The sequence below is a fragment of the Sminthopsis crassicaudata genome, chromosome 4, assembly GCF_048593235.1.
Source record: "Sminthopsis crassicaudata isolate SCR6 chromosome 4, ASM4859323v1, whole genome shotgun sequence".
Taxonomy (NCBI): Eukaryota; Metazoa; Chordata; class Mammalia; order Dasyuromorphia; family Dasyuridae; genus Sminthopsis; species Sminthopsis crassicaudata.
Genome location: NC_133620.1, coordinates 276,968,380 through 276,994,481, shown reverse-complemented (window position 1 = coordinate 276,994,481; position 26,102 = coordinate 276,968,380). Strand labels below are relative to the sequence as shown.

The 26,102-nt window shown below is 36.6% G+C and overlaps 1 protein-coding gene across 1 annotated transcript in view; it reads right to left on the bottom strand.

The window, feature by feature from the left end:
- Nucleotides 1–26,102, bottom strand: part of TRERF1 (transcriptional regulating factor 1) — a 279,684-nt gene that overhangs the window by 170,396 nt on the left and 83,186 nt on the right. The window contains 1 exon segment of the mRNA XM_074310893.1: nt 3,058–3,107. The gene's annotated coding sequence lies outside the window, so the exon portion shown is untranslated.

Below are 26,102 nucleotides of genomic sequence, written 5' to 3'. Positions count from 1 at the left end.
TCTCTGATCTGCATTGGTAAAAGAGAGTTTTACAGACCAGAAGTAGTTTGCACCTGATAAAATCACAGATTCAAATGCAAAAAACAAAAACATTGTCATTCTGACTTTTCTAATTCCAAGGTTATAATCCTTTGATCCCATTTGTAGCTATTAAAAGTTCTTGCTAGTGAGAATTAAAACCAAAACAAAACTATAGGATTTTTTAAAAATAACTGGATCTAGTTGTCTCAAAGTTCTTGCTCCTTGAAATCATTCAGAAAAAAAAAAAAAAAGCCTAAGAAATAATGTCTTCTAAACTTTCTTTCCATCTTCCCTTTATTCTTGAAAGACAGCATGTCTATTCCTTCATGGACTCTTGTAGTAAGTTTTCAACTTCCTTACAAATCCACAAGAATTCAATAAAATTATATATTTATTTAAAAAAAAAAGATCCAGTTGTCTGCAAATAGATGTCAAATGCCACTTGACAGATTATGGCAAACATCTTATTTTATTTTATAATTATCATATGAAACTAGCTGATTTCTATTAAAAATGATTTAAAGTTCAAATTTTTCATTCATTAAAAATGACCAGTCTTCCCATCACCACTCACCACCCAAATTAATGAGAAGTAAACTACATTCCATTCATTTTGACAATGAATCACTGCCACATATACTTTATGTGATTATTTCACTGCATATCTCATCTCCCCAACTAAGCTTTAAACTCCTTGAAGATAGGGAATGGATCTTCCACATCTCATATACCTCACTGGGCCTCATATGCCCCTCCTAGAATTATACAAGTGAATGAATGAATGAATGAATGAATGAAGCAGTAGATGTAATTATGTAAACTTTTAGGGGAAAAAATAACTCAAAAATCACTTTGTATATGGGTATACAAAATAAAAAAAATCCTAGCCCAAGCAATTTGCCTTCAACATATATATAGATATATAGATATAGATAGATATAGATATGTAAATATAAAAACAGTAACACTAATTTAAGCATAACTTTAAAAGGTAGAGCTAAATGAAGTGGAAAGGGCATTAGTTGTAAGATACCAAAGATCTGAAAAGACCCAAAACTATAACTTGTTACCTGGAGAACCTTGGGCAAGATTTAATCTTTGATGCTTCAACTTCCTCAATTATATAAAAGGAAGAAAGGTTAACTTCCTGAGAGGTGATCTTTAGAATCCCTTCTGTAGCTGATAAGCTATAAATCTGGGGGGGCGGGGGGGGGGAATTAAAAAAAAAAAAGTACATGCCAAAAAAACAGAACAAAAAAAGGCATTAGTAAACCATGGCTTATCATACTGTTCCTCCTGCTGCCAGTAGCAATAATTATTATATGTATTCAAATTCTGATTAAGGCAGAATTAAATCATCACTGCCGGTCCCTCAACTCCAGGATGCTATGATAAAATGAGTAAAGAAAGCTACACATCAGTACAATAGGTTTTTAGCCTGAAAAAAATGGAATTCAGTTTAGAAGCCACTGAATTCTTTATTTCCAAAGCCTCAGGAGGGAGCTCAATTGGAATTGTAGGTGAATGGAGAGTAGAGAATTATCATAGGAGAACTCTGCAGGAGAAACAAGAGAAAACCTAATTTTCCTATATTTCATGTTAAAAATGGAAATGCACTCATGGATCTGACCAAAGTTTCATCCCGCTCAGTAGTCATTCTATCGTTAGCATGGTCAGTGGGATTGGGCAGAAGCTGCCCTATGTGACAGTCTCCTCCAAATATGATGGCTGTACCCTAGACTCTTGAACTCCCTTTATAATATTAATATAAATATATCATATATGTAATATTATATATAATATAAATTTATATATATATATATAAATTTATAATATAAATAGTTCCAAAGGACTCGTGATGAAAAATCTACCTCCAGAAAGAGAACTAAGGAACTCTGAGTGAAACTGAATTATTTTTTCCCCACGGTCTTTATTTCTCTTGCTTTCTTTTTTTTCTTTTGCAACATGGTAAATGTGGATATATGTTTTCCATGAATTCATGTATAATAGGTATTGTATCTCTTGCCTTCTCAACAGGAAGGAAAGGAAGAGGAGAGAATTTGAAATTTAAAACTTTTTTTTTAAGTAGAATCTGGATAAAAAGAAATTTAAAGTAAAATAATTTGGACTAAAAAATAATATTCTCGAACATCTGCAGGAAGTAATGAGTATGATGTTCAGGAAAATAGAAATAACAATATGCACAATGTGTTCAGGGAAAGCAAGGAGGCTAACTTAGATGAAATGAATCATATATTTGGGGGAACACAGTACGAATAGTAGAGGTGGAGTAAAATTTAGGAGGAGTTCAATTAAAAGCTCAAGACTTTGAATGTACTTCTTTAAAACTGTAGTAATAGAGGGTGTTTCTACTAGGGAGGGAGAATAGTCTTTCATACACACAAAGGCATATCAATTCCTAATTTTTGACCAATAATAATAGATTTAGAGGAAGGGACCACAAAGGTTTAACTCCCTTATTTTACAAATGGTTGAGTGATTTGCCCAAGATCACTTAAGGATGAAATTACAGACAATTTATGAACTCAGATCCTATGATTTCAGAGAGAAAGCTCTTTTCACCACGCCACACTACCTCATAATTATCAAGATGAGCATACTGCTGGGAGTCAAACTCCTTAGTATAATGTTAAGAGGAACAGATGTGGGTTTGGAGGACCTCACATCAAATCCCATTTTTTTACTTATTATGTGTTATTGGGCAATCAATCTCTGGATCTCTGTTTCTTCCTGAGTCAAGAGAAGCAGGAGAAAATGTTCTTCCCTTTATTTATAAAGACCCTGAAATATACACAAATAGCTTCGGATGCTTAAGCATTCCTCGTCTTATAGCAAAAACCCACAGATTTCCAAGACCACTGTCACCTGTTCTTTTGTAACTGGTTTGAGCTGAAAGCTCCAGGGGCCACAGAAAACAAAAAACAAAATTAACTTGGCAACTATAAAACCATAGCTAGAGATACTCCTTGAAAAGTGCTTGAACATAAGGGAGGGGAAAAAATCCCAAAAAATTACCTGTTGAGGATTATGCAGATCAGCTTCTAAGACTCCTGCACAGGCAGCATCTGTGAGGGAAATGAAAGGCCATTTTAGAGAAATTTTGAAACATCATGCAATAATCATGAATCCATATTAATATATTCATAATATGAATCCATAATAAAGATCACAAAGCAGGCAAAAAAAATATGATAGGTTAAAGTAGGCTACATCATAGAATCTAGAAACAGAGTAACCAGCTTTGGTCTTACAATAAAGGAAATTGTTGTTCAGTCATGTCCAACTCTTCATTACCCTATGAACCATGATGTTCATAAAGTTTTCCTGGAATAGATACTGGAGTGATTTCTCCAGTGGATTAAGTCAAAGAAAGGGTAACACAGCTAATAAATGTCTGAAACCAGATTTGAACTCAGGGCTCTGTGACTGTGACTGTGACTCTAAGGCACAGCACTCTATGCACTAAATCCCCAACTACTTCCTAGAATAAGAAAGAGATGAATGCAAATATTCTTAGACACAGGACAAATTACCTGATTTCTTTCAATCTAAGCATTGGTTAACTAAATGGAGCTGACTTTTAATGTCCTCTTCAGTTCAAAATGTATGATTCTATATTCAGTGAGGAGCTTGAGGTACAGGAGTAAAACATAGCCTCAAGAAAATGAAAGACGTATATGAGCAGATATCTTGTTCACACAGAGAGGGAAAGGAATGATGGTCCAATTTCTCCAGCACAGAAATCATCTCTTAAATCATATTTAAGTATACAGACCCCCTTTGCAATATGGATAAAGAATCACATTGAATGGGCAGGCAAGGTTGAATTGCAATTTCTACCAATGGAAGAAACAGCTAATCAGATGAGATTTCAGATCCAATTATGTCTTTTAAAATGTGAATAATGAAAGTACATGCTAGAACACTAGGATGACTTTGGACCGGGCAATGTAAGCTAAGGACTAGTTATACAAAGAGAAGTGAAAATATTATCCTCAATCCTCAAATTTACAGTCTAAAGGGGAAAACAACATGCAGATGACTATCTATGATGATACAAGATATATTATAGAATCCATCACCACCCCATTTAATGTCCTTAGGGAGATCAAACCAAGTATTTCCCTAAAATGGAAAAAAATGATTACTCAGATTCAGCCTGGGAATGGACTTTGAAGACCAAGAAAAGACTAGATGATCACCAACTTAAAAATTACAAAGATGGAATTGCTATTCATGTATGGGTTGGATTAAGGTGCCTTCTAACAGTAAAATTCCAAATCTGAATCTGTTAAACCAGTATTAGAACCGGAACTCTGGATACATGGTTTTTCTAATTTTTTTTTTCCTGGCTGGAGAACCTCCTTCTATATATTCTTTTATTTTAGTTAGTTCAATGAATAAATATTTATTAACTACCCTGATTCCCTCCTTAATGCAAGTCATCTTGGATATATATTACTTTTGGAACTCATAAGCCTGCAGAGTAGACAGATTCAAAACTACTCCTTGCTCTCATAATGGATGTAGCTATTGGAGGGAAAAAGTTTTTGATATATACACTAGATTTTAACTGCAACCTAAATTGATCAACTCAGACATTCAGTAATAATAATAATATCTAACATTTATATTTTATTTAGGCTTTCAGTCATGTCCAAATCTTCATGACCCCATTTTGGGGATTTTCTTGACAAAGATACTGGAGTGACTTGCCATTTCCTTCAAACCATTTTTACAGATGAGGAAACTGAGGCAAACAGGGTAAAGTGACTTGTCCAACATCACACAGGTAGTTATCTGAGGCTATCTTTTAACTCAGATCTTATTAATTCCCGGGGTATTTTGTTTACCGTACCATTTAGCTGCCTCTAGAAGCTTACTATGCCAGTAAAAATATTACTTGATCCTCAGAACAACTCTGGGAGGTAAGTGCTATCATTTATTTCCATTTTACAGATAAGGAAACTGAGATAAATACTGTGCACAGCTAGTAAATATTGGAGGCTGATTTGGTTTTCCAGACTCCAATCCTAGCCCAGTAGATATGAAACCAGAAAAAGAAACTAGAAATAGCAACAAGTATAAGAAAAAAAGTACTGTTAATATCAACTAGATCATGTTACCATCTAGCAGAAGGAACTATTGTTGGAATTGCTTAACAAAATAACAAAAGGCTGGTACTTATCCATTGAATAATGTGCTGTCTCTGGATCTTATATAGGATAGTCATTTTTCAAGCCAAGTTATTAATATCATAGAAGGGAAATTAGTTACCACCACTACACATAAATAACACAAAAATTCATTTGTTTAATAACATATAAACAGAGTTAGCCTCAAGCAAGACTGAAGCAAACCAAATTGCCCCAAGTATTCCCAATCTACCCAGCTTTTGTCCTTTATCTCCACTATTCAGCCTGCTTTTTAAATCCTGGAAAGGTGCTGCATTTGATAAGCAGAAAGAACTGGACTCAAATTCCACTTTTGAGATATTTAGCAGCTAGACACATAACTATATTGGGACTCAATTCTGACAATCTCTGTCAATCACCTAGGTTCTTAATTTTATCCCTCACTGTCTCATCCTATTCTATACTTTTTTTTCTTATTCCGCTTTATATTAGAAGTAACACCACTACATTAGATTATAAGCTACCTGAGGGGAAGAGAACTGTGACCTTTTTTTCATTTTTGTATCCTTAGCACCTAGTATAAGTCCTCTCCCATAGCTCATAGCTTTAGTACATAGGAGTCAATTAATAAAAGCCTAGGTTGATGATGCTAATTTAATTAATTGATCTTTTGCTCCTCCTTTCTCTCTTACTCCCTTATTCCTAGTAGACTTCCAGTTCTAGGCATCCTTCTTTCCAGGTCCCTAATCCTCATGTTTAAGTTATAAATAATCGTCTCCTGACCAGTGTTCCTACTTCTAATCTCTTCTCTATTCTAATCCATATTGTAACACCCTTGCCAAACAACTATCCTTAACTTAATATTGGGCATGCCCAACTTAATAGCATTAATCGGTTCCACGAATAGTGGAGACAAATAGAATTAATGTGGGGGTGAAGAGCGCCTCCACATACACACCTGAAGGAAGGGGTCGCCAGTTATTTCTATAAGATCAATATTATAAATGTAATAGCAGAATAATCAGTCAAAAATCCTTTTCAAATCAATCAAAAATCATAGTCACCAACCATATGCTAGACATTGTGATAGGAGAAAAGCAAAATATTCAATAATCAAAAATTATTTATTAATCACCAACTATGTGCTAATCATTCTGGTGACACAAAGACAAAAAAATTAACAGTTTTAGTCTTTTTTTTTTTTTAAACGGACTATTGCATTAGACCAATTATATGCATAGAAGCGTATGCAAAATAAATGTTGGGGAACTGGGGGAAAGAGAAATAAGAGAGGTCTCATAAAGATGGTACTTAAATAGAGCTTTGAAAGAAGCTAGGAGTTTTAAGAGGTACAGGTATAGTAGCAGTGAATTCCAGGAAAGGGGGAAGAGGGAATGAACATGGCCTTACAAAAGCAGAGAGATGAATATTGATATTGTGGATATTGTGAAAGCACTGGAGTCAAAGAGTAAAGAGCTTTAAATGATATGCGGAAGACTGTATTTGATCTTACATATAAGAGGAAGTTTATCGATCTAGGGAGTGATATGGTCAGACCTGTGTTTCAGAGAACTCATTCTGGCAGCTATGTAGCCAGACTGCACAGACCCATCTATCTTCACTTTTGTGGATCAAGGAGTAAGTCACCAGCTGGGGTAATCATTGGGTAGGTACATAATTTGTGTCTCTGATTTTCAGCCAAATGATAGAAGGGGGATTGAAATATGGTAATTGGGTTGAATTATAATGCTTAAATGGTGTTATTATAAAATGACTTCTGGGTAGCCATCATCATCATCATCATTTTAGAATCAATGTCATCATGGAAAAATTAAATCTATCTTCCAGGGTTGTTGTGAAGAGAAAATCAAAATAATATTTACTAGGATTAAAGCACTTTGCAAACCTTAAAGTGCTATAATGAATACTAAGATATTTATTATTTTTATTATTTATTATGATCACTATTAACTAAAATTATAATTACTATTATTATTTATATTGTTACTATAAACCACCACTACACATAAATAACGCAAAAATTCATTTGTTTAATAACATAAAAATAGGTAGAATTAGAAGAGATGCTTGAGATCACAAAGTCCAACTCACTCATTTTATGAACTCTGGTCCTCCCCCAAGATTAATTTGTCCTGAATTCAGATAGTTAACTGGTAGAAATGTTAGGATTTGCATTCAGAAGAGTGGAATTCAAATCTAGCACTGAAGCACAACAATTACTGTAATACTAGAAAGGTACTATGATGAAATGTAATGTGCAAGTGAGAAGAGGCTTGTATTTGGAAGAAAGTCCTGCTTGGTTCCAGCCTCTGATATTTTTTAACCACATGTCATGTGACATGTAACTTTAGGAACTCTCTTAATTGCTCTGAGCCTCAGTTTCCTTATTTGTAAAATGGAGGTAGACAATACCTATAGTATTATAGGTATAGGCATTATAGGTATAATATAGTATAGTATAGTGTTATTGTGATAATCAAGTGAGATCCATCACAACTAGCAGGGTTGTCATGATGACCAAATGAAAGGATATGTCCTCTTAAAGTGCTACGTAAATCGAATATTTTTTATTAATTCCTGTATGTCACTTCCTTGTTTAAAACTCTATAATGGTTACGACTTTCTGTGATTAAAGTTCACACATGACATTCAAGATTCTTTACAATCTGCCCCCAAACTCTTTCTAATCCAATCTTCATGGTTTTTATACAAATAAACTCACTATTTCTATTCAGCTTAATCGGCTGATTGCTTTCCCATACCCATCCCTTAAAAAAAAAAAAAAAAAAAATTTCCCACACACTGCCACTTCCCTCAAAGCTTAATCTAGTAATATGTTATTAAATTAAAGACCATATCTTCAAGAAAAAAAAAAGAATGTGTTCTTGATATTTTTAAGTTTAATCTGTACTATTAAACATTTCCTTATAAGTTTTTTTTAAAAAATCTTGTTTTTCACTCATTTCAATTGTGGCTGACTCTTTGTAATCCCATTTGGGGTTTTCTTAGCAAAGCTGCTAGAGTAGTTTGCTATTTCCTTCTCCAGTTTATTTTATAGATGAGGAAACTGAGGCAAACTAAGTGATTTCACGAAACTAATTAAGTGTCTGGGGATATTTTTAAACTCAGGTCTTTCTGACTCCAGGCCCAGTGCTCTACCCACTGAGAGAACAAGATGCCCTTTATTATCCTACAAATAAATGATTTTCTACATATTCAAATATACAAATATTCCCCTAAAACTTTTCTCTCTCTCAACTCCTCACTGAATTCCAAGATGTGCAGAATTACTCCAAGCTACTTCGACTGCTCCTATGGCTTGGAAGAAGTGGAAGTTATCAACTCTATCCTTCTATGAAATTAATGTTGTTTCTGGGTCCTGCAGGGGCCTCTATATGCCCCATGTAACCTCTTGTTTCCACCTCAAGACATGGCTTTTTCTATCTCCTTCTAAAGCTGAATTTCCGAGAAAAATATGCTACACAAGGTTTTGCAAGGGTAAATGTTAAAAACTATCTTTGCATGTATTTTGAAAAAATAAAATGCTATAAATTTTTTTAAAAGCTGAACTTTCTTCCATCTGTTGTCTCTTTAAAGGATGAATTCCTTCAGAGTAAGAACTGTTTTTTCACATTTTCTACTTGAATCCTGGTGCTTGGCACATGTAAGCACTTAATAAATGTCTTTTCTTTCATTTTCATAGTGTCTGGCACACAGTAAATGCCTTATTGATTGAAGTTTAAATGAACTTGGGTTCCTACTCTCATTGAGTAAGTCTAATGACTTGTAGTCTCTTAGCTGCTCTGAGGATGTACTGAGATAATGGCAATCAAAGCAAAATATTGAAATCTTTTTCTTCATCACCATTGTCATCAAATAAGAAAAGTAGCAGAGAGCTGAGATTCTGAAAGTGGATGTCCGAACGACAAAGGTTAAAAAATATGAAATGTTTCAGGCCCTGAAACAGGCCCCAAACAGGAAGTTTGTGACAAACTTTAAAAACAAAACCATACAAATGCAAGAGATTTAAAAGCGTCAGATAAAAGTCTTACACACACACACACACACCATCATAAAGAGCAAACTTAAGTAGATGACTGGGGACAGCAGGTTTAAAAATATACCTATATATTTATGATTACCTCAGCTGTTCAGAACCAGCAAATTTTCCTACAGGTGTCCAGCACGCCTCACAAACACTAAAATGTCATTGGGTATTTGCTTATCTGTCTTCCAAGCAAGGCCCAAATAGGCCTCTAAGCTCCCAAGGGGAGGAAGTCATGCCTTTTGTGCTCATGTTGTTCTGGTAGATGTTCGGCTGGGGGATGGGGGAAGGACGAACAGATGTGAGGGGACACCCTTTTTAAAGCCCTATTTGCCTCCATTTCCTCATCCGTAAAATGAGCTGGAGAAGGAAATGGCAAAGCATCCCAGTGGCTTTACCAAGAAAACCCCAATTGGGGGGTCACAGAGACACTTTACAAGCAACAACAAAAACGGCATCATTGGCTGTTGGGGACATTTTCCAAGTCTCAATCCCCACCCCCAAAGCGACAAGTGCTGCTCCAACAGCCTGGCTTCTGTCCTTTTACCCATAAACTTCATCGAACACGTACTTATTAAGTTCCTACTATAGGCAAGAGCTCTGGAAGTAAAGACGAAAGAAAGAAAGAGACAGAGGCAGAAACTGAGAGAAAATAGCCGGTGCTCTCACAGAGTTCTCACTCTACCACTGCCCAGCATACCCAGGCTCTGCAAGCCCACAGATTTAAGTGGAAAGGCCTCCGTTTGCTGACTCACTTTACAGCTGTGGTAAAATTTAATAATGAAGAGGGAAACTGACCTGACCAAGGTCACACGTCCATGAGTCAGAAGGGGAGTGCGATTAGAATGTTCAGTCCTCAGGTTTCCATTCAGTTGCCTAGCTTCAGAACCAGGATTCTCTATTCTATTTTGCTCTCTAGCCTGTAGTAAGTAGGAACTTAATAAATTCTTGTTGAACTGAATTGTGGGTAAAAGGATAGAAGCCAGGCTGTTGGAGCAGCACTTATAACTGGGGTGGGGGATGGGGGATGGGGTGGGGGGTGGGGATGAGGAAAGACCTCATCTAGGTAAAAAAAAAAAAAAAAAAAAAAAAAAGATCAATAATATATCCCACAGGTCTGATCATATCAACTACCCACCCACTTAATAACTCCAGGATCTCTCTCTATTTTCTCTAAGAATCAATACAAAATACCTTTTCAGTCTTCTTACATTTTCTCACATACACACACACCTGATCCATGTATTTTTACTCTTCCACAACAAGGTTCTCCATTCTCACCTCTCAAGAGTGCTCTACCTCCCTCCCTTCCCCTCCCCTCCATTCCATTCCAACTACTGATCTCCCTGACTTCCTTTAAGCCCCGCTAAAAATCCCACCTTCTGGAGAAAGGCTCCCCCAGCTAACTCTAGCGCCCTCCCTGGGTTAATTAGTTGCTACCATCTTTTATGTAGAAGGCTTTATTATACCTGTCTGCTCTCTCCCATTGGACTACAAGCACGTCTAGGGCAGGGACTGCCTTTTGCCCTTTTTTTATATCTCCAGCACTGGTACAGTACTTGGCACAAAGCTCACTGCCTGACTAATTGACATGAACTACTCAGCTTCCACCAGCTATCCAAATCCCTGGTGGAAGAAGAGGGGAAGGAAATCGAATTAGCCCTGCCAGATACTGGGCTATTATTAACCCATTTTACAGCTGAGAAAGTAGGGGATCGGAGCTTAAGTACCTTGCTCACACTTACAAGCTAGTTTCAAAGCCAAGTTTTCCCAACTCCAGGCTCCAACTCTAACCACTGCTCCTCATACTGGAAAGCTCTCCCCAAAGAGATCCAGATTCTCTTTTGATTCCCCTCCTCCCAGGGCCCACTAATCACTCACCAATGTTTGGCAACTACATTCTAAGGCCTGTTTAGTTAAGAGGAAATAAATAACTGCTAATATTTTCCAGCAGGGGAGAGAGGGGAGGAAGTGTTAGTATACATTTTATAGACACGGCAGGGACAGAAGTCTCGGCCATGTCACATTGTAACACTGTGCAATACCCTTCTTTTACCAAAGAAGACATCGAAATTGATCGTGGTTTAAGTAACTTAAGGTTACAGGTTCAAAGATAAGAGGGAAAATCGACATTAAATGGCATTTAGTCTAAACCCAGGAAACAGACCCATCCACAGGTGCTAAGTAACAAGCCAAATTTGAACCCAGGGCCTCAGACTCCAAATTACCCAGATACATCCTAGATCTAAGGTTCTTCCTCTTAAAATACACTTAAACACAACACATACATCTGTACACACACACACACACAGCACCAGTCCCAGAGACTTTGCCCCAGCCCAGAGTAAAGTAGAGATGGAAATGTTCTAAAATGTATTAACTATTTACACCAAAGTTCCCCTTGGCTCACCTCAGAGCCCCAGATAGAAGCTATCAGTTTGCCTTCCTCTTTAAACAACTCTCAGAATCAGCCTCCTTTCCCCAACTTCAGCTTGGTGCTTTTCCAAAATAAAAAGATTACTCATTTAAGGCTCAAAACTGAAAATCCCAATGAGAAGGAAGAAACTACACAAAACCTCTTACACATCTCCTCCCCCATACTAAGAAGCAAGATCCCAGAAAGTCTCTTTAACTGGGCACCTATCAATTCAGAACTTAGAGTACGCCCATCCTTCGTAGTAACTACACAACATCTCCCCATCATTTCTTCCTTCTGCCAAAGTTTACCATTCTCTCTGTTCAGTCAAATTGAGATCTGTTAAAGACCTTTGCTTAAAGAAGCCAAAGTTTCCTATCTCCAGTCATCTGCATCTATATCTTGGATCCAAAAGCTCTGGAGGAGAAAGTAAGGCTGGTGACATTGCACATACAATTCACTTGCATTTCACATCATCAACTCCCTGATCTCATGGTTCTCTTTGAGAACAAAAGATAAAGAACCACCATCCTCTTGGCAATTAAGAGAACTTCTCTACTCACATTGGTAGCTTTTTCAAACCAAGGAATCAAGAAATTCAGAAAGCTTTCCTTAGACCTTCATCTTTTGGTCCCCTCAAAATAACATTTCTCTGAAAAGACTTATATGATTAAGCACCATTAAAATGTTAAAAGAGGCTTACTGTGACACTTGGGTTTTCTATTTAATTACTTTATAATACCTACCCAGTTTCTCCCAATTGTTAAGATTGCCCCTTCTCTCCCACTCCAATTGTTTTCCTAAATTTTCCTAAACCTCCCCCCAAAAAATTATTTATCTAAATAAAAATGACTTCTCTTCCTGAGTAGAACTTAAACTCCTAAAAAATAAGGGCTATTTTCAATTTTATCTTTGTATCCTCAATGACTAGCACAGTGCCTGGTACTAGTAAGCATTTAATAAATGTTTGTTAAAGTGAATTTGTTCCTATTTATCATCTCCAAACCTCAGTTTCTTCATGTGTAAAATGAGAGAAGTTGACAGGATAAACTCTTTAAGTTCCTCTCCATTTCTAGATCTATATTCCTATGATTCTAGTTCATAAAAAAAATATTCATAGCATCTTTTGCAATATAGACTTCACTTACTAAACTGAATAGTTCTCTTCATCACCTCAAATTCCCACTTTTCATTTAATTGTCAGAGAAAATGAATGTTCTCTACTTAAATCAGAGGTTTTCAACTTGGTACAAACTTTAAAAAAAAAGTAATATACTTCAATATCTAAACAAAGTTGCTTTTCTTTTGTAATCCTATGTTTTTATTTTATACATTTTAAAACAGTAGTCCAATAAATATGCCTTCTCTCCCTGAGTAGAATTTAAACTCCTTGAGGATAAGGGCTGTTTTCAATTTTATCTCTGTATCCCTAGTACCTAGCACTTCAAAACAGTAGTCTTATCATAATATGCCCCTGAATTAGATTTTCCAACTCTTTGCTAAAAGATCTTTTATTTACTCTCTACTGCAGAAATGACAACTCCTACTAGCTGGTGATGTTTTGTTCTAATACCAAACATAAGTCTAAAAGACCTTTTTATGGAGAACTCACATGAGGGTCAGAAGAAGCAATACAAAGACACTCTCTCTGGAATTGACTGTGAGACATAAGAGACACTGGCAAAGGACCTCCCAGCAAAGAAGGCACTCTGTTCTATGAGCAAAGCAAAATTTCAGTAGCTCAAAAGAAACATCTCCACTACAAATGTTCATATTTTTAACATGTTTAACATATATTGGATTACCTGCTAATCTAAGGAAGGAGGAAAGAGGAAGAAGGGGAAAATTTGGAACACAAGATTTTGCAAGGGTCAATGATGAAAAATTATCCATGCATATGTTTTGAAAATAAAAAGCTTTAATTTAAAAAATGTCTATATGATTATTTGTGCCCAACCTGTGATAGAGTCTCCCCAGCTCATACTGGTCTGATTAGCCATAGTTGGACGCATTGTACCTTTACTCTAACATAGTGATGACATTTTGGTCCTCTTCAAGAACAAAGGACAACTATCAACCAATTCCTGATGAAATTACCCTGAGGTAGCCAAGAAGAGGAATCAGTAGGGGTCCCAAAGCTCACCTCTGGGACCATACTTAAATGGGAAGACTAGATCAGGTGAGAACAGAAACTCTCTTGAAGGATAATAAGAAATGGACCCAGTTTAAAAATTGAAGGAAAGGGCATTGATAGAAAAATCTATCCTATTAATATTTTTCAAATGGGGAAGTAGGAGAGGAAAAGCAATGGCCAGAGTCTCTGAAAGGTACTTGGCTTCTGGGAAATGCAGCCAGGGGGCTATGAAGAGGGTTTGTTGTTTTTTTTTTAAGAGGGGGAAACTTTAGAACAGAGAGGCAAAGCCTGGGGTAAATGTTTTCAAGTTCTCACCTCCCCTCTCCCTAAATTCCACCCCTTCCATCAATCTGTCTCTTTCTGTTTGATACTTCTGGTATCAAGGAGGATCTGGATCTATAACTGTGAATGGATAAACAGGAACAGAAGGGGAAAAAAAGAACTGAGAATAAGAAATGAACCTCTGACCCAGCTAATATTACTACTAAGTTTATAACCCTAATAAAATTTTTAAAAAAAGAAGGAAAAGGCTCTATCTATATGCACCCAAATACTTATAGCAGCTCTACTTATGGTAACAAAAAATTGGAATTTTTTCCAATTTTCCAAATTTCCATAAAAGGAAATTAAAGGGTGTTGTTCCATTGGGGAATGACAAATGAATTGTAGTGTATACATGTAATGGATAGCACTGTAACATAAAAAATGATGGACAGTTTCAAAAGAAACTCTGATTCAGAGGAAAGTGAGTAGAACCAAAAGAACAGTTTATACAATGATAATATTACCCAGAAAAACAACAAAGGGTTGAGAACTCTGACTATACTAATGATACACCAAGGGTCAAAAATAAAGAAAATTAAACAGGCTACTCATCTTTTGACAGAGGGATGATAAACTTAAAATAAAGAAAGATATTTTTGGACATAGCTAATATGGGAATTTGTTTTGTTGACTACCCAGCTATGTAATGAGGGTTTTATTTGGTGGGGGTTGGTTTTTATTTGCTCAATGGAGGTAGGGGTGAGAGGATTCAGGGAAGGGAGCTAGTAATTTTTTAAATGTTTGTTCATTTAAAAAAATTAAAGAATAAGAAATGAAAAAATTCACCAGCTACCTCCTAAAAAAAACCCAAAATGAAAACTACCAGGAACATTATAGCTAAGGATTCTAGGTCAAAGAAAAATCATTAAAAGTAGTCAGGAAGCAAGAATTCAAAGAGATACAGTCAGGATCATGCACAATTTAACAACCATCACTAAAAAGGATCAGAGATCTTGGAATATGATATTTCAGAATGCAAAGGACATATCACACAAGAGTGATTTACCCATCAAAACTGATTTAAAAAGGGAAGAATGGTTCTTTAATGAAATGGAAAATTTCCAAACATTCCCTATGAAAAGATCAAAGCTATAGAAAAATTCTTAAATATAAACATTGAGAGTGAAGAGAAACATTAAAAAGGCAAACATGAATGAACAATGATAAAGGACTAAACGAGGATAAATTGCTTCCATTCAAATATGAGGAGATGAGTGTTTGCTCTGATCCCTATCATCATCAGGGGGTCATATAGGGAGTTCAGTTAGGTAAGACCTGAGAGTGGTTCTGTTATGACTTGATGATGTTAAGAAAAAAATAGAAACAGAGAGGAATGGTGTAGGGAAACAAGGTTTAGGGAAAATTATCTCACATAATGAAGATGTACAGGGAGACAACTATATAAAAAAGGAGGAAGGGGTGGAGGAAAGAGGCTGACATTTGAATCTCACTCTCATCTGACCTGGTGAAAAAAGAAGAAAGAATACACAAACACACAGTTGGGTGTAGAAATACGTTTCACTCAACAGAGAAATGGAAGGAAAAGTAAGAAGTAGAAGATAGGAAATTAGGAGAAAGGTAGATTAAGGAAGAGATTAGTTCCAAGCATAAAAAATTCTAAAGTTGTACAAAAATTTATAGCTCTTTTTTAGATGGCAAAGAATGGGAATTTAAGGGGGTTTTCATCAATTGAGGAATGGATCAACAAGTTTTAGTGTGTAAACATGGTCAGATGATAGTGTGTTGGTCTGTTATCAGCATAATAACCAGTCAGGGTTCCTGAGGACTGATGAAAAACATGCTATCCACATTTCCTAAAGGACTCAAAATTTAGAATGAGCCAATTTGTTTTGATTGACTATACAGGTATGTATAGTACATACCTACAGGTATATACTATATACAGGTTTTGTTTTTCTTGTATTCTCAATGGAATGAGGGAAGAGGAGAAGGTGAATCTTAATTTTAACAAAAGAAAAAAGTTGTGAACTCTAATGAAACTCACTGACCAACCTGAAGATTCAAGATGAGACAGACTGCCCACCTCCTGACAGAAAGGTGAGGCTCAGAGACACTTTTTAAAAACATGGTCAATGAGAAATTTTGTTTTGTTTGACTATACATTATAACAAGGGTTTTGCTTTTTTTTATTTTCTTAATCTGGGGTGGGGGTGTAGGTTAGAGGGATAGAGAAAGCTAATCTTTGAAAGTAAAATTTAACTGAAAAAGAAGTAATCATTTCAATAAAATAGAAAGATATAAAATAACCCTTCCCCCCTCCAAAAAAGGGGGATGAAAAATAAGATTTAAAGCAAGCTATAGACACCAATGCCTGAGTAGAATTGGAAAACGTACTATATAGAGAGTCTGAATAAAAAGCAATTTCCGTGCCAGTGCTTATGAGTTGCCTTATTCCCAGATAGTACCATTCATTCCTTTTGGGTATGGAAAAATAAGAGAGTGAATTCATGTGTAGGATCCTCCTGTTCCCAAAATTACATTCCTGGGGAGGACTGCAGTGCATTGTTCTACCTATTCCCTTCTGTGAGGAAATAACCCAGGCTTATATTAGACCCTTAGCTCTGGAGATCAATCAGCTTGCCTCTCATGGCAGGGCGAAAGATTCCAAAATCTAAGGACTATAGTGGCAAGTACCCAAGTCTGGCATGTAGCTGAGTTGGTAGCTCTGGAAATTTCTCAGGGATGAGCCTATCCAAACAAACCTTGGGTGATATTGTGGAGATAGCACTCTCAAATCTGCTTTGCCTGGGAACTAAGTGGGCACCTGTGCCCTGACCCAATTCCTTTTACTCTGGCATTCAAAGAAGAAAGTAAGACTGAATCAGGAAGAATTAAGTCAAGGATAGTAACCAATGAATTCAAGACTAGAACTCTAGTTCTGGATTTGGGTCATTCCTATTCTGGTGGGAAAATATTATTGGATAAATTACACCAGAGAGACAGTGAAGGGAATAGCAGAGCAGTTAGATGCCACTAGCAGAATGGCATGGGAAAATAGAATGACTCTGGACAGGTATTGGCAAGAAGAAGAGGAACATGTGTTACAGTTGGAGGTAGTTTCACTCCTAGTACAGCCTTGTCAAAATTAGAAGAAATTCAGGGATTAATTATCCATCCTGTGCAGGGAGATCTGTGAAGAAGTTAATAGATTTTTATGAAGTGGGATGTAAAAAGTTTTAGCCAAATTTGAGGAGTTAAAAAAGAATATGGAAACCAAATTATTAAAAAGAAAGAAAGGAAGGAAGGAAGGAAGGAAGGAAGGAAGGAAGGAAGGAAGGAAGGAAGGAAGGAAGGAAGGAAGGAAGGAAGGAAGGAAGGAAGGAAGGAAGGAAGGAAGGAAGGAAGGAAGGAAGGAAGGGAAGTAAGGAAAGGAAGGAAGAGAAGGAAAGAAAGAAAGAAAAGAAAAAGAAAAGGGGGAGGGAATTGTGAGAAATAGATGGGCATTTATTTGATTTCCACAGTTATGAAAATTAAACTGAGAAATGAAACAAAATTTTAAAATTGAAACCCACAAGGATAGCAAAGAATAACCAAGAGTGGGGGAGTTAGTTATCTTCCCCCAAAGTAAGCTCTTTTGGGGCAGGGACTGACTTTTGTCATCAAGAGTGGTGGCCTTCATTGTTACCTCCCCCCTCTTCTAGAATGTAAGCTCGGTGAGGGTGGAAACTAGCTCTGTAATGAGGGGAGGGGATTCAGGTCCTGTAACTTCTGTAACATCCAATTAATGGAGAACCAGGGGAGGGACTTGCCCTTCAGGATAGGAAATAAAATACTGGTTTTTGGAGTTTCCAAAAAACAAACAAACAAACAAACAAAAAAAAACAAACAAACTATAATTCTGGCTCTGGTCCAGGAAGAAATAGATGCTTTTCCATTAGTGTCACATCCAAAAGATGAACTCAGTCTTCCCCTAAATACTTTAATTTCTCAAACATGATAAGGCAACTTTGACAAAGTCTGAAACTTCAAAACTGTCAGAAAGTCATCAGTTCAAGTCTGTCTGAGACACATAACTGACAATGAGACCCTGGGCAAATCAGCCAGTTTTCAGTAACCTAGGCAGCTCATTAAGATAGTAAGTTATGTTAACAGTCAACAAGTTCATATGTGGTGGGTATTTCTTCACCAAATGAAATGAAATTGTGGGAGGTGGGTAGATCCTTCTATTCCTCAGAACTTTTTACATGGGGTTACTGACTAAAACTGGGTACATTTAATTTCAGTGGAGTGAGGGATAAGTAATAGAGAAAGTCCTCTATGTTTCTGACTTCCTAACTCTTTAATATCAGTAAAACATTATAAAACATCATTAAAGTTGTCCCACCACCAACACTCTCCTGCCCCCCTACTCACATCTCTCTATGTATCTCCCAAGGATTCAGAGTAGAATCTACATCAATTAGGCCTTTTTTTTTTAAATTTTAATTTTAAATGGCCTAAATACAGTTGCCCTATATTTAGCCCAAAGAATAACAATTGCTATCTGGCACAGGTTCTATTGAGTGTCTCTAAGACAATTACTGTCAACGTTTCCCCGTGTGTTGCTTTTCTTTTTCTTTCTCATTTCTATATTTGACTTATTACTTGTTTCTCTGCAATTGTCTCTTTAAAACCATTCTTCATTTAAATTCTCCTATATGAATAAAGAGATATGAAATAAAGCTATCAAAAACTTTTTTCCCCACTGACTCACAAAACTCTCAAATACAGTCTGAACCACATAAAATTTTAATTATATAATACTTAACAAAATAAATAAAAATACAAATAGATAATGTTAACTTGTGGTTTTCAAAGTCAATATGTGACCCTCAAGGATTTGTTTCTATTTGAGTTTGAAACCACTGTAGAGAATAGCATGAAGATCTGTCTCAAGACACTTAACCAGTGGGCACATCATAACATCCATTTATCTCTGTTCCCTGATCTATAAAATGATGATACTAACCTAAAATGTCTTAAAGTTTATAAAGCACTTTTTGTATATAACCCTACTTTAACCTTAAGAACCCTGGAAAGGAGGTACTTTATTATCCTGGGGCAGACAGAAGTTAACTGACTTGCCCAAGATAACATAATTAAAAAGTGTTTTAGGCAGGATTTGAATTCAGATTTCCTGACTTCAAGTCCACTACTCTTTGCACACTCTTCAGCCCATACTTACAGGTTCCTGTGAGGATTAAATGAAATCCTATAGAAAATGTGCTTTGCAAACCTTCTTTAAAGGGGTTACACATAAATAACAGCCTTCATATAATTAAAGAACTACATAAAGGGAAGGGAAATATTTAAATATTGTTATTTTTCATGTATATTTAATTAACAGTAAGCATTTATTTTGTGACAGGCACTTTCTAAATGTTAGGGTCACAATATACTAACAAATATTTAATCTTCACATAATTTAAGAACATATGAATGTTAACTATTATTATTTAACTATATTATTAGTCAGTGCTATATACAATGACTGTCAAACCTTCTCCACCCTTTCCAGCTGCCATAGTATAACTATAAAAGTTAGAATGGTTTCAGACCCAAAGGTCTATATAGCATTGTATCCTCTCCTAAGATTGTTCTATCTTCACCTTTGGCTCTCTTCTGCATTGCCCAAAGAGGAAACATACACAGTTCATTGTTGAGAGTCTGTCACTGAATACACCCGTAAAGGTTAACTATTATTGTTTCTGATTCATATAGCTAAAAAAAAAAAAAAAAAACTCTAATGAAGATTATTAATAGTAGTGTTATATATAGATAGCTCTCACTATATGGTTATGTTGTTCTTTTCCTTTGTAAGAGTTAATATTATTATATTTGTAACCCCAAACCTAATAGAGTGCCTGACACACACTGGGCAGTTCATATATATACTTATTGATTGATAAAATACACATGAAAACTAGCAATATTAGACAATTTTTCTCTCCCTCCTCCAATTTAAATTATAAAGTTCTCTGAAAAGTAAATCTACTCAGAAGACTAGGAAAGGCTTAAATGACTGGACCATGTCTCCCCATACTTTGGGTTCCCAAGGGACAGATTATGTTACTTCATTACTCTTTATTCTCTTCCTCCCCAGCTCTCATCTTTACCCTTAGCACTTAGCCCGAGGTCTTACTCCTAACACCTGCTCTCTCATATTGGGAGTGACTGGCTCAGCAGGACTGTGAAATAAATCCTAGTAATAGCACAGTAGTGACACTAGATCTAGGGTCAAAAACATTGATTTTGAATGCTGATTCTAACCCTAAATTAGGTGAGTGACCACCTATGAGTCACTTAAATGGGAATTTCATTCATTTCTTTTTCTGTCAAAAGTGAGGTTAAGATTAGATGACTTTTAAAGTCCCTTCTAGATCTAAATACTATAAAGAATACTTGACAGGGACAGTAACAATGTGTTGCTGGGCACTGGTATTCACTTTAAAAAAAAAAAAAGTGATTGAATTGAGTAAGTATAGAATGTCTGTCACTTGAGATACTATTGGATATTCCTGAAAAAGCATGGGGTCTTCTCTTTTGGTAAAATGAATCTACCCCATACTAGCTAAATAATGTTGAGAAAATCACTTATGCTATACTGTAACTCAGTTCCCTTATCTGTAAAAGTGATAATAATACTTCTCCCAGTACCTACCTTGAAGAGTTGTTTAAAATAAAGAAAGTTGTAAAAGACAAGCTGTTATGTGGCTCTGTTATTTACAACCTATATGACCACTGAGTCTCGGTTTTCTCATCTGTAAAATGAGAGTATTGGACAAAATAGCCCAGAAGGTCCTTTTCAGCTCTAAATCTATGGCCTTTGTGATCATATTTATTTCTGCTATTGCTACTGCTGCCGTTGCTACAGTTGAGGATGGGTGCCTACAGCTATAATTTGTAAAGTCACTCCAGCTGCCCCAAAATATGCAGTATCTTTTCCATGATCAATTCAGGATAAGTCTGAAGTCTTCCCATCATTAGAGATCCTTTACTTTAAGATTTGGGAATTCAGAGCTCAGTTTTCTCATCAGTAAAATGAAGGGATTTCTCTAGATGTTCTCAGATCTCTTTCAGCTCTAGGATCCTAGATTTTGAAGTGCAAATGTGTTGTCTGGGTGTAAGCTAATACAAGGCCATTAGCACTTGTCATTCACAATAGAGCAGATTATACAAGGGCAGGGGTGGGTTAGAGAAAAGAGCAAGGGAGCAAAGATTCCAGGGGGAAGAGACCTTTGAAACAGAGTCCTTCCTTCAGCCTCACAAAGCACCTTATTTTGTATATCTATGATAAATAAACTATTAGTATTATAACTATCAGGATTTTTATCTTATTTGTGTTCCCTCCCACCCAAAAAAAAAAAAAAAAAAAAAAAAAAAAAAAAAAAAGCTCAAACAAGGCAAATAGTTCATCTTATCTAAATTTCACACTTCTCTCCTACAACCATTTCCCATCAGTGTTCTGCACACAGTAGGGGCTTAATAATGTTTACAGGCTGAAAGAGCAGGATGAATGATTATCCAATTAGCTAGCTGTCATTACTTAACAAGGCCCTGAGGGAATGGGCACCAGCAAGTAAATTATGATTAGAGATAGGGTTAAGGGGAAGGAGGATGGAACTGTACCTAACCCATAGGAATTGCCCTAGAGGTTAAGCCTAAATGTGGTGTATGTGATGAGGGGTGGAATGGGAGGTGGTGGGAATAATGAGGGCAAGATTTCTGAATAGCTTAAGGACTGAGTTCAGAAATCAATGTGCTGTGCAGCAAACGTGGCTGCAAATTTTTTGGCTGGTGTAAAACACAAGAACAAAGGACAATCGCAGATTCAACAACAAAAGAGATTTTAAAAGCTAGTCTAACCCTCTTCCCTATTACAGAGAAGAAAACTGAGGCCCAAATATCTTAAATGTAGATGGAAAAGCTAAGACATGAACTTATATTATCCAATTTCAAGTTGGGAACGACCTTTTCATTGTATAATCAAGCAAATATTCTACCATGTGCTAAAGAGTGTACAATGCTTATCCAATCTTCTCTACCCTTTCCACCACACTCCTTCATGGTCAAAGTGTAATGGTTAGAGTGCCTTCAGATTCAAAGAGTTACAGAATTATGTATCCCCTAAAGCTGTTCTATTTTTGTTTTCTTTTCTCTGACATTCTTCTTCTCTGTCCAAAGAATACATACAGTTCATTGCTGGCAGGCTCTTTTTTTTTTTTTTTTTTTTTTTTTTTAATTGAGGGGCAAGACTCATCTTCCTCATGCTGGAAGCAGCTATTCAGGCTCTGACCTCTCTAACCTGAGCCAGACATGTCTGTCCCTCCATAGGTAGCCAGCTGGCCCCTCTGCTCCTGGGAGCTTACCATAGCTTACCATACTGGTCAAGAGTTTCCTGTAAACACCCAAACAGTTTCAGCGCTCCTGTGGCTCAGAACTTCCAAGTCAAGTAAACCATCCGTCTGTGCCCAAACTAACAGCTACTGGTCTAAAATCCTGTCTTTCTCATCTCTCTCTCCCTCCCAGGCTTCTCCGTTTACATACATAAAGGCTGCCCTTTTATAGATATTCTCAACCATCATTGGTGCTCTTTGCCTTCCATTATTGGAGGGCGGGGGAGGAGAAGCACAAAGATGTCATTTCCTCTTTATTATCTATTTCATGTTACAAGAGATGGCGAAAGGGAGAGGAGGGAAGGATAGCTGCAGAAGTGAAGGTGATAGAAATATTTTTTAAGGGAAAGTGAAGTTTATTCAGTTTCAGGCCCAAAGTTAAGGGCTCTTAATCTGCTATAGTCTCAAACTAGGAAGATCAGGCCAACAAAGATGAGAAATGATGCTCTCTTTATTTACTTCATGGAACTTGAGGCAGAATGTGACTAAAGAAGCCTTATAACATATTTTATTACATAAATAAACACATGAGAATTTAACATCCTCAGGAACCAAGATAAAGTATAAGGAGATGCAGACCTAAGAAACTATCCACTAGTTAGAATGAACCAATTGATCCCACACGGATCTCTCTCTTCCCTCATACATATCCTATCCCTACACAGACTCCTACTACTGAGTTTGTGAGTTTCATAAGGGTTGTGCCTACATAAAATATCCCCATTCGTGCCCGAATTGGAAGAAGTGCCAAGGGAAACTAGAAACAAGCAATCCAGCAAAATAAGCTGTTCAGAAAGACAGAAGTCATTCCTTAGAGCTGCTGCTGCCCTTGAATAAATCAGACTATTATCCTTTGAAATGAACAACAAGTTATTTTCCTTTCCTCTTTTTGCAAAATAATTTTTTTTTAATTCTCTTAATTACACATGTTTAACCTAAATTACTTGCTGCCTAAGGGAGGGGGGAAAGTGAGGGAGAAAATTTTGGAACACAAAATTTTTCAAGGATGAATGCTGAAAACTATCTTTGCATGTATCTTGAAAAAAAAGATATTAGATTTTTTAAATTATCTTTATTTTTTTTTTAATTTCTCTTACTAGGGATAGTTAGATGGCATAGTGGATAGTCTTGGAGTCAAGAGGAGCTGAGTTCACGTAAATCCCTCAGACATTTAATATTTCCTAGATGTGTGACACTAGGCAAATCACTTAGCCTCAATTGTCTGGTGAAAATAAACAAACAAATAATTCTCTTGCTGGGTTCCCAGTTTCACAAATGTGATACTCAAATTGAGGCTGTAAAGTAACAATTTAACAATCAATCAATTATTAAGCACTATGCTAAATTCTGGGAATAGAGAGACAAAAGTAAAATAAAACCTGCATGTAAGAAGCTTACATCCTAGCATGTCACTTTTGCGTTTAAGAATTAAATATGTTCTGGAAGATATCAGATGCTACCCGTACCACTTTACCCCAGAACTCATAATTAGTCACATCTCCAGTACTTAGAAAATATTACAAGCAATCACTGAACTTGCTACAAGTATGGGAAATTTTGTAGTGGCCTTCTTCTCTGTGCTCTCTTTCCATGTGTCATGATCACAAAGCTCTGGCAAAAGATTATGATATAGTGACAGGAGCCCAAGATTAGGAATCAGGAAACCTGAGTTCAAATCTTGGCTCTCCCACAAAATTAGTTGTGTGTAAGCAAGTCACTTAAAATTTCATAGGCCTCATAGTCAGATGGGATTTAAAGCTAAGAAATCTTAAGACAACATCTGGTCATAAGCAAAGCGAGAGGTGATCTAACCCTCCTTACACAGAATAAGAAACTCAGAGTTATTAAGTAGCAGATTCAAGGCTAGGTCTAGACTCTCTGTATCCAAAAACTAGTTCCTCATCAGTAAAAAGAATTAGGTAGATGGACAGATCTACAAAACCCTTTCCATTCCAGCTTTCAAACATGATCCATACTGCTTCTGATGGCATTAGCTTGATGAGGGTCCACTAGGGCTCACTCATTGCCTTACTCCTCCCATCCTACCTATGGTTGAAATTCTACTTTGTCTTTACTTAAGATCCACATACATCCACATACATATTAACCCTCCCTGGACACCTATATCCCCTGGTGTAAAAGCAGCTATCAGATCCTTTACTGAAAGCATGTTTTAACTGTGTGAGAAAGAAACCAAGAAAAGAAGCAAAGGCAGGAAGGTCCTGGTGGCCTGAGATTAGGAACTCAATGACAGTCTTTTCTCCCCAGAAGTACAGTTTTTTAAAAAGAAAACAACAAAATACAGAGAAAGAACACGAGTCGTCTAGCAGAACAAAGACTCTGGCAAGTATAGGAAGATTTACTTGACAATACCATATTTTTCTGTTATCCTCCAAATGTTGCTGTCCTATCCGCAATCCAGGTAACTATCAAAACTCACACAAGTGCCATCAGTCAGGATATAACAGGCTTGAGAGTCTCAATTCAAAAATATTTACTAGAGATTTGGAGTTTTACAGATCTCCCAGGACCAACAAAAGCAAGAGAAAGGTGGAGAAACTAAAACCTGATGTTTAGAGACAGCTGCTGTAATAGAGAAACCCAAGGGAGGAAAATGCTAGTTTTATCTTCATTAAGGATACAACTGCCAAATGCACTTTTTCCCCCTCTTTTTCTCCCACTCTGCCCCACATTGAACAGTTGGATGCTAAAAAGAGGGCCCAAAAAGCCAACCCCCATCAAAAGTAAATGTGATGTGTCAATATGAGACATGCAGAAAATGGGAGGCAGAAGCCACTCAAATTGAAACTAGTTCCATCTTGTGATCTGAAGACATGGTACGAGACCAAAAAAGTTCCGCTAATTAGGTTAAACTGGCATCCAAAAAGTCTTCTCTGAGCTTTGTTTTTATTTGTTAAGTGCTACCTTCATTTTCTCTCAATGCCAAACCACTGGACTTCACCAGAAACCTCCTGTCTGTCACTAGATGTGGTCCAATTTTAAGCTCTGAACTGAGAAAAGGTTCAACCATTCCGCATGATTTGAACTGAAACCTGTGGCCTGTCTGCCAGATATCTGATTATTCCTCTTTCCATCTCCACAACCCTGAAAGCTGTCCAACCTCTGAGTCATTTAAAGCAAGCAGTCCACGATGCCCTTGAGAGAGGAGTTTGACTCACGCAGACCAACTATGAGATTTACAAATCCCATAATGGACCACAGCGTTTAGTCTGTTTGCAGCCCTGACATGGTTTTGCCTCTTTACAACAACCCACTGTTGGGTAAGGAGGCAGCCACTAACTGTGTAAGTCACAAACATAACTGCTCCAAGTTTAGTTCAAATTTTTTCCCCTCTAATTTGACAGGTAACACTGAATCAATGGAATTGAGGGCCAGACAGGCAAGCTCACTGATTTAAGGTGGGTGATTGTTTCATTCTTGGCATTTATATCCCCAGTGCCAAGTTATAGTGTCTGGAACATGGTAGGTACAAAATAAATGCATAATGATTGACAGGCCCCTCTCTCCTCTAGATAATAAGCTCCAGAGGGCCAAAACTCTTGTCTCAATTCTCTATCTCTCCAAATTC